The 16262-nt window shown below is 39.7% G+C and overlaps 1 protein-coding gene across 1 annotated transcript in view; it reads right to left on the reverse strand.

Annotated features, from left to right (window-relative positions):
• Window positions 1-5333: 5333 nt before the first annotated feature.
• LOC125779127 (uncharacterized) overlaps window positions 5334-16262 on the reverse strand; it is a 41109-nt gene continuing 30180 nt past the window's right edge. Inside the window, exon 3 of the mRNA XM_049459719.1 lies at window positions 5334-14396. The gene's annotated coding sequence lies outside the window, so the exon portion shown is untranslated. The remainder of the gene's footprint in view (window positions 14397-16262) is intronic.

The raw sequence follows: 16262 nt of genomic DNA on the forward strand, positions 1-16262 counted from the left end.
TTACTTCCACGCGGACAGGTGAGTTCTTACAGCAATCACCCGCCTGAAGAACAACAAAGCGGCAGGGGCCGATGGATTGCCGGCCGAGCTATTCAAACACGGCGGCGAAGAACTGATAAGGAGCATGCATCAGCTTCTTTGTAAAATATGGTCGGACGAAAGCATGCCCAACGATTGGAATTTAAGTGTGCTATGCCCAATCCATAAAAAAGGAGACCCCACAATCTGCGCCAACTACCGTGGGATTAGCCTCCTCAACATCGCATATAAGGTTCTATCGAGCGTACTGTGTGAAAGATTAAAGCCCACCGTCAACGAACTGATTGGACCTTATCAGTGTGGCTTTAGACCTGGCAAATCAACAACCGACCAGCTATTCACCATGCGCCAAATCTTGGAAAAGACCCGTGAAAGGAGAATCGACACACACCACCTCTTCGTCGATTTCAAAGCTGCTTTCGACAGCACGAAAAGGAGCTGCCTTTATGCCGCGATGTCTGAATTTGGTATCCCCGCAAAACTGATACGGCTGTGTAAACTGACGTTGAGCGGCACCAAAAGCTCCGTCAGGATCGGGAAGGACCTCTCCGAGCCGTTCGATACCAAACGAGGTTTCAGACAAGGCGACTCCCTATCGTGCGACTTTTTCAATCTGCTGCTGGAGAAAATAGTTCGAGCTGCAGAACTTAATCGAGCAGGTACAATCTTCTATAAGAGTGTACAGCTGCTGGCGTATGCCAATGATATTGATATCATCGGCCTCAACACCCGCGCCGTTAGTTCTGCTTTCTCCAGGCTGGACAAGGAAGCAAAACGAATGGGTCTGGCAGTGAACGAGGGCAAGACGAAATATCACCTGTCATCAAACAAACAGTCGTCGCACTCGCGACTTGGCACTCACGTCACTGTTGACAGTCATAACTTTGAGGATAATTTCGTCTATCTTGGAACCAGCGTAAACACCACCAATAATGTCAGCCTAGAAATCCAACGCAGGATAACTCTTGCCAACAGGTGCTACTTCGGACTGAGTAGGCAATTGAGAAGCAAAGTCCTCTCTCGACAGACAAAAACCAAACTCTATAAGTCACTCATAATTCCCGTCCTGCTATATGGTGCAGAGGCCTGGACGATGTCAACAACAGATGAGTCGACGTTGCGAGTTTTCGAGAGAAAAGTTCTGCGAAAGATTTATGGTCCTTTGCGCGTTGGCCACGGCGAATATCGCATTCGATGGAACGATGAGCTGTACGAGATATACGACGACATTGACATAGTCCAGCGAATTAAAAGACAGCGGCTACGCTGGCTAGGTCATGTTGTCCGGATGGACGAAAACACTCCAGCTCTGAAAGTATTCAACGCAGTACCCGCCGCGGGAAGCAGAGGAAGAGGAGGACCTCCACTCCGTTGGAAGGACCAAGTGGAGAAGGACCTGGCTTCGCTTGGAATATCCAATTGGCGCCACGTAGCGAAAAGAAGAAACGACTGGCGCGCGGTTGTTAACTCGGCTATAGCGGTAAGCGGTGTCTACGCCAATTAAGAAGAAGAAGAAAGTCTGAGTCAGATTTAAAAAAGCTTGGCAGGGGATCCTTTGAAATAAAATTTGAATCTAATCGTGGCATTGCTGCAGTGCGCTGGCTAGATAATAAGGCAGTTCAGTTATTGTCAACATTTGTGGGAGATAAACCAATCGAGCTTACATGAAGCGTTGGAACGGGAAAGAAAAAAATTTGTTGATGTTCCGAGACCGGCTCTTGTTTCAAAATATAATAAACACATGGGAGGAGTTGATCTTGCCGACATGCTTATGGAGCTGTATAAAGTGAAACATCGCTCCAATAAGTGGTACATGAAAATATTTCATTGGAGCCTAAACACAGTAGTTATCAATTCCTGGCTTATGTATCGGAGACATCTCAAAATCGTTAATCCAAACATCAAGCATATGCCACTTATAAAATTCCAGATGGATATCGCAACTGAGCTCTTAAGCGCTACGCCGGTGTTTTCCAGTTCTACTCAAAAGAAGAGGGGACGGCCTAGTTCTATGCAAAATTTAGAAACCGTCTCAACTCCGGACTCACTTTCTTTCTCAGAAGCGTCTAGTTCGAAACGCCGTCATGTTGTTGAAGAACCCCCCAACTCAAAGCGATATGATGAAAATGGTCACTGGATAGTTTGGGGAGAGAAAGGACGATGCCGTCTATGTAAAACCGGAACACCACTCTCAAAATGCTTAAAATGTGGTGTTCATCTATGCTGCAATACGCATAAGAACTGTTTTTTATCTTATCACACTTAAAATACAAAACAAACATATATGTATATGATAAATAAAGAGAAATCCCTTGTATATATATTTTTTCCTTTGCATGTATTTATATCACTCAAATACTGCCCTAAACGCCCAAAGTTGCTTATAAGCACCTTTTAATATATTTTGATCGGATCACGCTAGAAACTTAAAACTTTTCATGGCAGTTAATTGAGCCATTTTAGGTCGGCAAATCAAGAAAAAAACTATTCTCGTGCTTGGTTTAAGTGCGGTCCTGAAAGGGTTAAGAAGAGAATGGATGGTATCGGAGTCTTTCCTAATTCTGGTTTAGTCGGATGCCTTAATGTTCTCTCGGATAGAGCGATGTGCTCTACTATGTTCCATTGCAGGTATTTCTTGGTTGTGATACTTCCTGCTTCAAGAACTATCTGATTTCGAAATGAATTAACAGGGGTTTCAACTTTTGCTGTCGTGACAATACATCGGCAACAAGATTATCTTTACCGGGTTTACAGGGAAATTGACGTGAAAACTTTTCAATAAATGCTCACCAGCGTTTTATTTTCGTGTTTGGATTCTTATCCGAGACAGCGAAGGTCAAAGGCTGATGATTGGTAAAAATATTCAGCTGTTTTACTCCGTACCAACAGCTTCGCAGCTTCTAAAGCGCCCACACTATCGCTAAAAGCTCTCTTTCATTGGTATCATAATTGACTTTATCAGAGCATGTTTTTATCCCTTCCTTCGAAACAATAAATCCAAAGAATTCTACTTGTTCCCTAAGAAATTTTAATTTTTTCATTTAAACTCGCATGTTGGCTTAGTAAAGTTTTCTTAAAACTTTTTCGATGTCTACGTAATAATCTGCTTCATTGCTTGAGAATATAATTACATCATCGATGTAAACATGATAGCATGATGAAATATCTCTGAGAACATCATCAATTGCCCTTTGCGGGCGCATTTTTCAGCCCGATAGTCTACAAAATTCGTACTTCCATTGTTTACAGAGGAGGCAGTCTTTTCCCTGTCCTTCTCCGCTAACTTAATTTGGTGGAACCCTGACTTTAAGTCAAGTGTGAAAAATGCTGATTTCCCCATGCTAGTTAAAATAGCTGAAGTATCTGGAATAGGATACCTGTCCGAAAATGTTTTGACGTTCAGTTTAATAAAATCAACTACCTTCCTTATCCTCTTCCTCCCGTTCTCGTCTATCCCAATAAAGGATTATTATATAGAGATCGAAAAGAACGAATTATTCCATCTCGTAGTAAAACTTTAGTTTCCTGATTTATAAATTCTGAAGCAGCTATCGGGTAAGGGTATGACTTTGAATAAATCGGTTCGTTATCGACTGTCCTAATGGTGGCTACCACATTAGTGTTAAACGGCAAAGCCTCGTCTGGATTTGCGAAACCTTGTGCCAATATAAAATAAATATTTTCCGTGTTCCCTGGTTCCTTAAGAGAATTCCCATTTCCAACTATTTTATTGACACTTTTACAGTCATAATTAGATAATTTTTCCTCACCAACTTTATAGTGAAGAGTTTTCATTTGTTAGTCTAATTTTGCGCCAACCTCTTTCAAGAAGTCAATCCAAATAATCCCGTCAAATGTTTTAAGTTCGGAAAGAAGGTAAAAAGGAGCCGTCTTTCCGAGCACGTTAATTAAGCACCTTTCCTTAATCACAGCAGTATCGTGGATGGATCTAACTTTAATTGAGATTTCTACCCGTTTTAAATTTTCATTAGGTTTAACAAAATTTTTTCCCGCTCCGGTATCGGTCAACAATTTCATCGGTCGCCCTGCCAGTGCCGTATCTGCATAGGGCAGGAGCGACCTATGTCTAAAAAATTATTTCTTCCAAAAATTCACATTGTGACTCGTTTTCATTAAAATGTTCGACTGAATCTTGGGTTAAGTAATTAACCCTTTGTATTTTCGAAATATTTTGTCTATCGCTCTTGCGAGGTCTTTGCATTTTTCCCTTTCTTGAGAGTGTACGTTATTATTATAGGTCATCGGCATTTGATTAAAGTTTTAAGAGGCCTTTCGGGTTCTCTGAGAATCACGCTCAGCTCTCCAATTGGGATTAAAATTCCCTCCTTGCCTGTAGTGCGATAGAGTCTGATCAACCTCCATAGGAGTTGAGTGGTGTGGGGCAATTGTCCTTCCACCATTTTTTCCCCTTAGCTGAATCCATTCTACTGTAGCAATAATTTGCAAACGAATATCGAGCATGGTTTGCTTCTAAATCTTGTGCTAATGTCAAGGCATGTATTTATGTTGCCACGAAAACATGATGTCGCTCATTGGTTTCCGTAAGCCAGAAACAAAAACTCTCAAGGCCTATATTTTTGGCAAAGTGACTCTATCAGTTCTTTTTTGCCCTCGCTTAATATAATAGTTTTATTTATTGTCAAGGTTAATTTCTTTTCGACCTCTTCGTAAAACTAAGTAATTGAAAGTTTTCCTTGCCTAAGAGTTGACCTTTCTTGTTCAATCAAATAGACTGGTCGCTTGCCAGCATAAGTAAAGTCTAACCGCGCGATGATCGCCTTAAAATTCAGCACGGTATTGAATGATGATAATACTTGGTCGGCCGAACCGGCAATTTTATTTCTCATTATAACAATAGAAATGAATACAAAAAAATTTTATACAATGGTTATTGGTACTTAAAGTTAAAAAAAAATATATTTTTTAATTTTTCATTACAAAAATTAGTACATAAAATATCACGTGCCACAAAGTACAATAAAAAAAAGTTGCTCCACGGTCTGCATGATAACTCATAGAGTAAGTTAGGGATATATGGCCCATGTGGGTAATATGGCCCACCTCAATATATTCTGAACCACAAAGCATCATCATCACACACTGACTTCATTTCGCTCATATTTTACCAAAGCACGATTCGGTGTTGTTTGACGAGTGTGGTGAGCCAGACGTGCGCAGTATAGCCCGAAACATATTTTTGGTGGTAATTTTATACTATTTTGGTACGTTTTCTTAAGGTGTTTTTTTGTTAAATTTTAATTGAAAAATATGTTTGGGAGTGTTAAATATACAGTGATTGAACCTGTTTTCTTGAAGTGGAATCTAACTTTAATAAATAACTAGTGAAGTATGCATAAATAAAGAAAAAAGTGAAAAGTGTGTGGTGTGGGCAATATGGCCCATTTAGATGTTGATAATATGGACCAGTGGGCCATATTTGACACGTGTTTCTAATTTCGAAGAACCGATTTCTTTCGAACCTTCTACGTCCTCAGGTATGCAATCAAGGTCTTACATAAAGCCTCAAGACATTTCTCCGATACCGGTCCGTACCAAAAAAACTTCAAACCGCGGACGAAAATCGGGAAAATCAGAACTAATTTCATCGTCACCATACAAGCAGGCTCTAGAAGAATCTCTGAAGAAAACAAAGACTGAGACGCATGTCAAGAAACTTAAGCCAAAAGTGGCAAAGCGCACCCGAAAAGAAAACATTTTAAAAAAGAAGGTACGAGTACTTAGATAGAAACTACAAAATAATTTTTAAAATATTAACTCCGAACGTGTTTTTCAGAAGAAACTTCAAAGTGTAGAAGAAAACACTTCATCAGAAAGTGACGACAACTTCGTGGTAAATGACTCGCCGGATCTTAGTCCAGATAGATCTAATCAGGAAGACGAAAAATGCATCTATTGTGACGGTCTATTTTCTGATGATAAAGGAGGAGAATCATGGATGCAATGTGTTATATGTACAATGTGGGCACATGAACTATGTTCTGGAAACGAAAAAACATACTTCATCTGTGAATTTTGCAGCTCTTAAATGATATTAAATATGGACCATATTAAACACATCATGGTCCATATTAAACGCACATTTTTTAAAGTGCTAAATTGAGGTTCCTTTCATTTTTCAATTATTTTTTTATTTATTTTTTTTATTTTATAATCATTTATACAATAAAATATTTATTATATAAATACATGAAATCGCAGCACTGGCTACTAGGCCTTCAGCCTTTTCTCTATAGTCTGTCGAGCCGAATTTTTTAATTTCGAAAAATTTTCCAATTTACGGAATTTAGAAAAAAAATGCGTTTTACGTCATAAATGTCACACTTTAATTATGTTTATAAAATTTTTTAATAAAAATATCAAAAATCCGGCTCGACAGAGTATAGGGAAAACATTTTCGAATATTTAAAAAAAAACCGCATCAAAAAATGTTAAAAACTGTATGAGTTATCATGCAGACCGTGCCGGGAAAAGTAGTTTCGAGAAAAACGCGTTTAAACTTTCACCTGTGTGTATAAAACCCTCGCCGGGCGGTCTGATTTTCTACCATAACTTTGTGTCTATGGGGAATTAATAAACTATAAAAAAAATCGATTTTTTTTAAGTTCTGGACGTATGTAACCCCTTAATTTTCAAAAAATTTATAGGCAGCAAATGTAGCTTTCCACCAACTAACATATCGTGACTTTTCGCCACTGAATTCCGGCAGAGATTTAATTATTTCTAAAGATTCCCCACACCGAACAGTCGGGTTTATAGTCACTGCTTCATATTCTTCCACTTCTAATGGGGTTTCTAAAGCCTTTAGACGTTCAGTCAGATGTCCTATTGTCCACTCGAAGGAGGCCCTAGTCCTTTCCGTAGCAGCAGTGACGGCAACTGATTACCCTCAATGTCTCCTCATTAATTTTAATGTCATTTACAACCCGACTGTGTCAACGATGATATTTGTTCTTTAGCGCACTTTTTTAGTGGTTAGTTAAACACACAAATAATTTAGCCCTAAGACCACTTTAAAAATTTTGCTTACTCTTCAGAAACATTACTAATTTAGCACTATGTGCTATTTTTTAAAAATATAACTTCAATAAATTTTATTTATAACTTTATTTATTCTCTTCCTCTTTAATTTTTATACTCTCGCAACAAAGTTGCTAAGGAGAGTATTATAGTTTTGTTCACATAACGGTTGTTTGTAAGTCCTAAAACTAAAAGAGTCAAATATGGGGTTATATATACCAAAGTGATCAGGGTGACGAGTAGAGTTGAAATCCGGATGTCTGTCTGTCCGTCCGTCCGTGCAAGCTGTAACTTGAGTAAAAATTGAGATGTCGTGATAAAACTTGGTACACGTATTTCTTGGCTCCATAAGAAGGTTAAGTTCGAAGATGGGCAAAATCGGCCCACTGCCACGCCCACAAAATGGCGGAAACCAAAAACCTATAAAGTGTCATAACTAAGCCATAAATAAAGATATTAAAATGAAATTTGACACAAAGGATCGCATTAGGGAGGTCCATATTTGGACGTACTTTTTTTTGAAAAGTGGGCGTGGCCCCGCCCCCTACTAAGTTTTTTGTACATATCTCGGAAACTACTATAGCTATGTCAACCAAACTCTGTAGAGTCGTTTTCTTCGGGCATTTTCATATACAGTTCAAAAATGGAAGAAATCGGATAATAACCACGCCCACCTCCCATACAAAGGTTATGTTGAAAATCACTAAAAGTGCGTTAACCGACTAACAAAAAACGTCAGAAATACCAAATTTTACGAAAGAAATGGCAGAGCAAAGCAACACCCAGACTTTTTTTTAAAAATTGAAAATGGGCGTGGCGTCGCCCACTTATGGACCAAAAACCATATCTCAGGAACTACTCCACCGATTTCAATGAAATAATATATAATATTTTCTTAACACCCTGATGACATGTACGAAATATAGGTGAAATCGGTTCACAACCACGCCTTCTTCCAATATAACGCTATTTTGAATTCCATCTGATGCCTTCTCTGTATAATATATACTTTAGGAGCCAATGATGATAGCGGAATAAAGCTTTACACAAATACGGTATTTGAGCTGAGGTATCCCTTGTGGAAAAATTGTCGTGATCGGACTATAACTTTTCAAGGTCCCTGATATCGAACACGAAGAACTCCGTGCCTAACCTAACTTAACCTAATTTTTCACCGAAAATATCGGTAAATCTCCCAGAATTTAATTCTAATTATTTTTACTGCAACATAAAAAAATACATATATAAATGACGGATAATGAAATCTCGATTATCACTTTATTATGCGAGAGTATAAAATGTTCGGTAACATCCGAACTTAGCCCTTCCTTACTTGTTTATTATAACGATAATTTCTTAGTGATTAGTTAAACACACAAATAATGACCACCTTAAAAATTTTGCTTACACTTCAAAAATTTCACTAACTTAGCGCAATGCTAACTTCAATAAATTTTATTTATAACTTTATTTATTCTTTTTCTGTTTTCTTTTTTCTATTATATCGATCGCTGAGTACTTACATGAAAATATTAAAGATCGTTCTCCTTGGTATGATTTCGTCCGTGTTGATCCTATCCGCGTTGTGCGCCAGTTAATCCTCAGCTCTATGTGCTGTTGTCCAGGGTTTTCTTATAATTAATTTTAAGTTAAACTTTTGTAATCAACGAACTTTTATTAAGCACTATGTGCTTTTGTTCAAGTCTGACTTAAGTCTTAAAACTTAAAAATGTGAGCCCTGCCTGATTTCCCTACACTTGGCACAATTTTGGCATTTCTGCTGCTACTGCACCTGATGTTGTTGTTGTCGTTCAACTGTTGTTGTTGTTCAACTACATCTGCGGTTGTTGTTGTCGCTTAGACAACAGGTGAATCGCTGATACCGCGCTGATATTGTATTAGCGTAGAATTTTCCCGTTGATTAGGAAATGCTGACGCGGACTATTACCACGCTTACTGGCTGCCGGGGTGTAGTTCTAAGAACGCTGCAGTGGGCAGCCTAGCAGAATAATGTGTTAACTTATATAGTAAAGGCCTTTTTACAAAAAGAAAAAAAATATAATGATAATACAAAAAAATACATATTCAGGTACGAATTTCCTTTATTTTACTCATTATAAATTACATTCAAATATTTTTTAATTAAAATTTTATACGAGAAAAAATATTCCAATACCCTTAAGTATTTTCATCAATTAGATGATGAAGTATGATGAAGCATTGACTGCACCATTTTTTTTAAAGACGTACATATGAATTTTGTCTTATTTATTTTGCCTGAAAGAACTCTCCACAGATCCTAGATCGAATTCAAATCTGGACATAAGACCCACTACATAAGTGGCCTACTTAAGCAATAAAATTTTCCGAGAGTTAAAAAACGCTTTTGTCTACTCAGCTACATGGACCGATGCATTGGAAAATTCATTTATACCATGCAAATGAACAGCAAAATCAAGGAGTTCGTTTCTCAACAAATCAGTGTAAATTTCTTCATTCATTTTGCCTGTCTGAAAGTATATTTGGGACTTTCGTTTTGATAAAAATTCTACTTATACCATTTGTAATCCACCACAATGAACGCCTTTATGGCATACCTCTCGCGGGCATTTCAAATCTATTCAATATTTATGAAGACCAGTTGGCCCGTATAAATTAAATTTCTTTTCATCACTAGAATTCTTGTTCCCAAAATTTATATATTTCTTGAAGTGCAATTTGCATTTTTATTACGTTGCTTAAGGCGTCGCCTAGGCACTCCATTTTCATATTTAAGGCACATATCTGGTAAGTCACATCTAGACCAAGTTTCGCTTTTGCTTGCCTGAAACTCATATAACTATTATTTGCTACCTGCTGAACGGTGCAGACGTGAGCACGCAGCACGCCAGGTAGAAGACAGAGCTAGAGAAACTTCTGCCCAAGCTGATGCTCGACGTCAGGATAATGAGATTCACATAGCTTTTCATCGCGCATTAGAGACACCTGAATATACAGCTTTTCGGCGTCTAGAAAACATAATGCGTATGGTCACTTAGCGGTCCACTCAAACACCTGATGAAGCTATTCCACAAAGTCGAGAGCAAGCCCAGCAATGCCTAATCCAGAGATAATGAGATACCGAACTGATCTCTCATAGGAAGTGAAGAAGGTTTTGATGTTTAGCAATTGGAAACGAGGGATGGCCAGATTGAAATCTAACCCAAAATATATGGGAGGGATTTGTTGCATCGTTCAAGATCACTTATAAAAAATGTAAAACAATGAAAATTAAATAAATTTGTGAAATTAAAGGTGTTTGATGAAACGTTTTATAATTTGAAGCATCATAGTATTATTTTCAATGGAAATTTACTGATTGAGAGATAACAAGCTTAAATCTTTTTATTGGGTATTGAATGGTCAAAAGTCAGTGGTTTTAACATATGGTACCATAAAAATATTTAAATAAGTAGTTTCTCCGTATATTAAACGACCTCTATATAGTAATTTTTAATCGTAATAAATGTTGGGTGTTTTAATTTAAATGCCTAAAAATTATTATTTTTTCCGATCTGCCTACATATAATGGAAAAGGGTATAATTTTTTTTTTCGGTGTGAGTTGTTGAAGAGAAGTCGAAGAGCAACAACCATCGAAGACGGGTCGACTGCCGAAAAATTACATTCATTTATATTTGTATTTCTTTATTAATTGTTTCTTTTTAAATAAATTTAATTTGTGTTATCATAAACGTATCGTTTGTACTGCTCATGTGTATCGTGTCAACATTCAAAAGGAATCGTATCGTTACGCTCAAATGTGCAAATGACAATATTCAGAAGTAGAATTGTATCAATACGCTTAAACAAGTGGAATTGAACCATCACGCTTAAACAAGTGGAATTGTACCAACACGCTTAAACGTCTAGTAACGTTTGATATATATGTAAGTACATATATGTGCACGTTGTGAATTTGTGAAATCGTGATATGCAATGTGGTTGCTGTGAGATCTTCGATCGTTGAAAAGTGTTAAATGAAAAAGTGAAAACGATTCTATTTGGCTAACACGTAGCCATCGTATATAACCTAACATTTGTTGAGACCCCCGTGAACATCGGAGCTGGTGACATACGCTTTGTCGCTTTGCTCAACGGTTCAAATTCAAATTTGCAGTGTCGCATCATTACTTCTTTCATTTCTTCATTTGCACATTTTCGTTTTCCACATTCGCCTTTGTGGCAGCAACTTCGCTGAATGCTATTCGTTTTCAAATGACTAATCGCTGGAGGATGGAGTCATATGTAGAAGTTCACGCAAGTGAGGAAAGTTCTCTGATCGCCATTCACTTGGGAGTGGCCAGAAACGATTCTTTTACATATGACTCAAGCAGATCACGACTTCCGGTCTTTGACGAAGTAGCCTAAGAACATCCGTTTGAAGGCGAGCTAAAGTGAGAAGGCGAAATATTCCCTACTTAGGGTTGTGCGCTGGGTTTGGGACCCGCCACGTAAAAAAACACCCCTAATGAAAAAGCAAACACAGCCTCCTTTTGATGACGACCATGGCAAACGAAATAAGGACTATGATTTGAGGGCATGCACCTGGAATATCCGGTCCCTTAATTGGGAAGGTGCCGCTGCCCAGCTGGTAGATGTCCTCGTAAAGATAAAGGCTGACATCACCGCCGTCCAAGAAATGCGATGGGCGGGACAAAGACAGAGACGAGTAGGCCCTTGTGACATTTACTACAGTGGCCATATAAAGGAGCGCAAGTTTGGTGTTGGATTCATGGTGGGAGAGAGACTCCGTCGCCGAGTACTATAATTCACTCCGGAGAATGAACGTCTAGCGACAATCCGCATCAAAGCGAGGTTCTTCAACATTTGCGCCCACGGCCCGACGGAAGAGAAGGACGATGTGACCAAAGATGCCTTTTATGAGTGCTTGGAGCGCACTTATGTGAGATGCCCCCACCACGATGTCAAAATCGTGCTTGGCGACTTCAACGCCAGGGTGGGCAAAGAAGGTATCTTTGGCACTACGGTCGGTAAATTTAGCCTCCACGAGGAAACATTCCCAAATGGGTTGAGGCTGATCGACTTCGCCGGGCCCAAAATATGGTTATCTGTAGTACTAGATTCCAGCATAAGAAGATACATCAAGCTACCTGGCTGTCTCCGGATCGAAAAACCACCAACCAGATCGATCATGTTGTGATAGAGGGAAGACACGTATCCAGTGTTTTAGATGTGCGTGCGCACCGAGGTCCTAACATCGACTCGGACCACTATCTTGTTGCAGCCAAGATTCGCACCCGCCTCTGTGCAGCGAAAAACGCACGCCAACAAACACAAGGAAGGTTCGACGTCGAGAAGCTGCAATCACAACAGACAGCCGAACGATTTTCTACTCGGCTTGCACTCCTGCTCTCTGAGAGCACTCGTCAACAACTCGGTATAAGGGAACTGTGTGACGGCATTTCAAACTCCTTACGTACAAAAGTGCAAAAGAACAGCTGGTACGACGAGGAGTGCCGTGTCGCAGCGGAGAGAAAACAGGCTGCCTACCTCGCAACGTTACGATCGACCACAACACGTGCGGGATGGGATAGATGCCGAGAGTTGAAGAGGGAAGCGAGACGCATTTGCAGACAGAAGAAGAAAGAGGCCGAAATGCGTGAGTACGAACAGCTTGATAAGCTGGCCGACAGGGGTAATGCTCGAAAATTGTACGAAAAAATGCGGCGGCTTACAGAAGGTTTCAAGACCGGAGCATACTCTTGTAGAACCCCCAAAGGTGATCTAGCCAACGATGCGCAGAGCATACTTAGATTATGGAGGGAACACTTCTCCAGCCTGCTGAATGGCAGTGAACGCATAACACCAGGAGAAGGCGAACCCGATTCCCCAATCGATGACGATGGAGCAGACGTTCCATTACCCGGCCATGAAGAAGTTCGAAGAGCAATTGACCGCCTGAAGAACAACAAAGCGGCAGGGGCCGACGGATTGCCGGCCGAGCTATTCATACACGGCGGCGAAGAGCTGATAAGGAGCATGCATCAGCTTCTTTGTAAAATATGGTCGGACGAAAGCATGCCCAACGATTGGAATCTAAGCGTGCTATGCCCAATCCATAAAAAAGGAGATCCCACAATCTGCGCCAACTACCGTGGGATAAGCCTCCCCAACATCGCGTACAAGGTTCTATCGAGCGTATTGTGTGAAAGATTAAAGCCCATCGTCAACAAACTGATTGGACCTTATCAGTGTGGCTTCAGACCCGGTAAATCAACAACCGACCAGATATTCACCATGCGCCAAATCTTGGAAAAGACCCGTGAAAGGAGAATCGACACTCACCACCTATTCGTCGATTTCAAAGCTGCTTTCGACAGCACGAAAAGGAGCTGCCTTTATGCCGCGATGTCTGAATTTGGTATCCCCGCAAAACTAATACGGCTGTGTAAACTGACGTTGAGCAACACGAAAAGCTCCGTCAGGATCGGGAAGGACCTCTCCGAGCCCTTCGATACCAAACGAGGTTTTAGACAAGGCGACTCCCTATCGTGCGACTTTTTCAACCTGCTTCTGGAGAAAATTATTAGAGCTGCAGAACTGAATCGAGCAGGTACAATCTTTTATAAGAGTGTGCAGCTGCTGGCGTATGCCGATGATATTGATATCATCGGTCTCAACACCCGCGCCGTTAGTTCTGCTTTCTCCAGACTGAACAAGGAAGCAACGCAAATGGGTCTGGCAGTGAACGAGGGCAAGACGAAATATCTCCTGTCATCAAACAAACAGTCGTCGCACTCGCGACTTGGCACTCACGTCACTGTTGACAGTCATAACTTTGAAGTTGTAGATAATTTCGTTTATCTTGGAACCAGCCTGGAAATCCAACGCAGGATTACTCTTGCCAACAGGTGCTACTTCGGACTGAGTAGGCAATTGAAAAGTAAAGTCCTCTCTCGACGAACAAAAACCAAACTCTATAAGTCGCTCATAATTCCCGTCCTGCTATATGGTGCAGAGGCTTGGACGATGACAACAACCGATGAGTCGACGTTGCGAGTTTTCGAGAGAAAAGTTCTGCGAAAGATTTATGGTCCTTTGCGCGTTGGCCACGGCGAATATCGCATTCGATGGAACGATGAGCTGTACGAGATATACGACGACATTGACATAGTTCAGCGAATTAAAAGACAGCGGCTACGCTGGCTAGGTCATGTTGTCCGGATGGATGAAAACACTCCAACTCTGAAAGTATTCGACGCAGTACCCGCCGCGGGAAGCAGAGGAAGAGGAAGACCTCCACTCCGGTGGAAGGACCAAGTGGAGAAGGACCTGGCCTCGCTTGGAATATCCAATTGGCGTCACGTAGCGAAGAGAAGAAACGACTGGCGCGCTGTTGTTGACTCGGCTATAATCGCGTAAGCGGTGTCTACGCCAGTAAAGAAGAAGAATCGCTGAAATATCCTAATTAGACTAATACGACCCAAGTAATAAAACAAAGAAATGACAACGTTAAGAGAACTAAGAAGCAAGTGCAGAAATGCAGGTTTGCTTACGTCTGGCACCAAAGTCCAACTGGCGCAAAGATTGGATGATCATGTGAATAAAGAAAATAAAAGTGATAGTGTTTATAACGAAACAATGACACAGCGTTTGTCAGCTCTCGAAAAAACGATTGAGAGACTCGTGAGTGTGCATGAGCTTCAAAATAATGTGCAAAATACTCCGTGTGCGTCGAATTTCCAACCAACGTTTATGTCATCACCCGAACGAACAATGTATACAAGCGCTTCAATTGTCCAGTATACAACAACGCCGGCTACGCGAGTGAATTTCATGCCACAACATATTCCAATTATATCCGATGTGCGTTTACTAATTGGAAATAACGTTCCAATTTGTAATTCTTCTCATTATAGCATGAGAGACATTGTCGAGTTGTTGCCAGAATATAACCCAACAAGCGAAACGTCACTAAACTCAATTCAATTTATAAAACGTATCGAAATATTAAAGAACGCATATAACTGGCCAGAACAAATTTTGATCTGTTCGGTGCAACAAAAACTTCGAGGATGTGCAAAATTGTGGATTGATTCACAACAATGTGGTTTTGTAAATTTTCCACAGTTTGTAAATAAATTTTTAATTGATTTTCCGTGTATGTTAAATGAAGCTGATACGCATATCAAGCTAACGCGAACAAAACGATTTCAAACAGAATCACCGGTCGAATATTTTTATAGAATGCTAGCACTTGGCAACAAAGGCGGTATAACTGAAGCGACATATTGTGAACGGTGTAAACGACAATGATTTGAAGCGTAAAATATCAAATGAATACAATCGGTGCCAAGACTTACTAAAAGATATCATGAGTTATAGCGTGTATAATGATACCAACTGGTCATCCAAATCGAGAAACGCGTCATCCACAGTGAAACCTCAAACTCTAAATTCGAAAAATGTTCCATTGTCAGTAAATAACAGTATTCAACGTTCGTTCAATGAAACAAAATGTTACAATTGTGCCCTGAACCACAGAAAAAAACAAGGTGTAGTAAATGTCAACGTACGGCACATAAAATATACGAATGTCCCGAAAAGAAAAACGTGAAAGTAAATAAAATATCAAATAATACTTGTAAAGCTCATGAAACTAATGAAAAAAATGTACAAAAAGAAAGTGGTAATGAAGGTATAGTAAAAATAATTTGTGTAAATGGACGCGATACAAATGCTTTTGTCGATCCGGGTAGCACTCGCACCCTTGTGCGCAAAATATTCGCTAAGAAAATCGGTAACTTAAAAAACGAATTGACGACAATATATGGTTTTGGTGGGGGAGAATACGTCTCCACCCATAAAATAAATACAATGCTAAAAATTGATGATAATAAACTCGAAGCAGACATGGTGGTAGTCAATGATGACCTTATTTCCGAAAATGTACTTCTCGGCAAAGATGTACTATGTGTTACAAATACGCGGTTCATAATCGAAAGCGGTGAATGTCGTGTTGAACAAATACGTCAAATTAATTGCATTGAAGGTTTGAATAAAACCGAAAACGAATATTTTGAAAAGATAATGTATGAATACCGTGGACTTTTCGCCAACAGTCTTGAAAATATTGGAAAGTGTAAAATCTCGAAAATGAAAA

Source organism: Bactrocera dorsalis, chromosome 6 (assembly GCF_023373825.1).
Source record: "Bactrocera dorsalis isolate Fly_Bdor chromosome 6, ASM2337382v1, whole genome shotgun sequence".
NCBI lineage: Eukaryota > Metazoa > Arthropoda > Insecta > Diptera > Tephritidae > Bactrocera > Bactrocera dorsalis.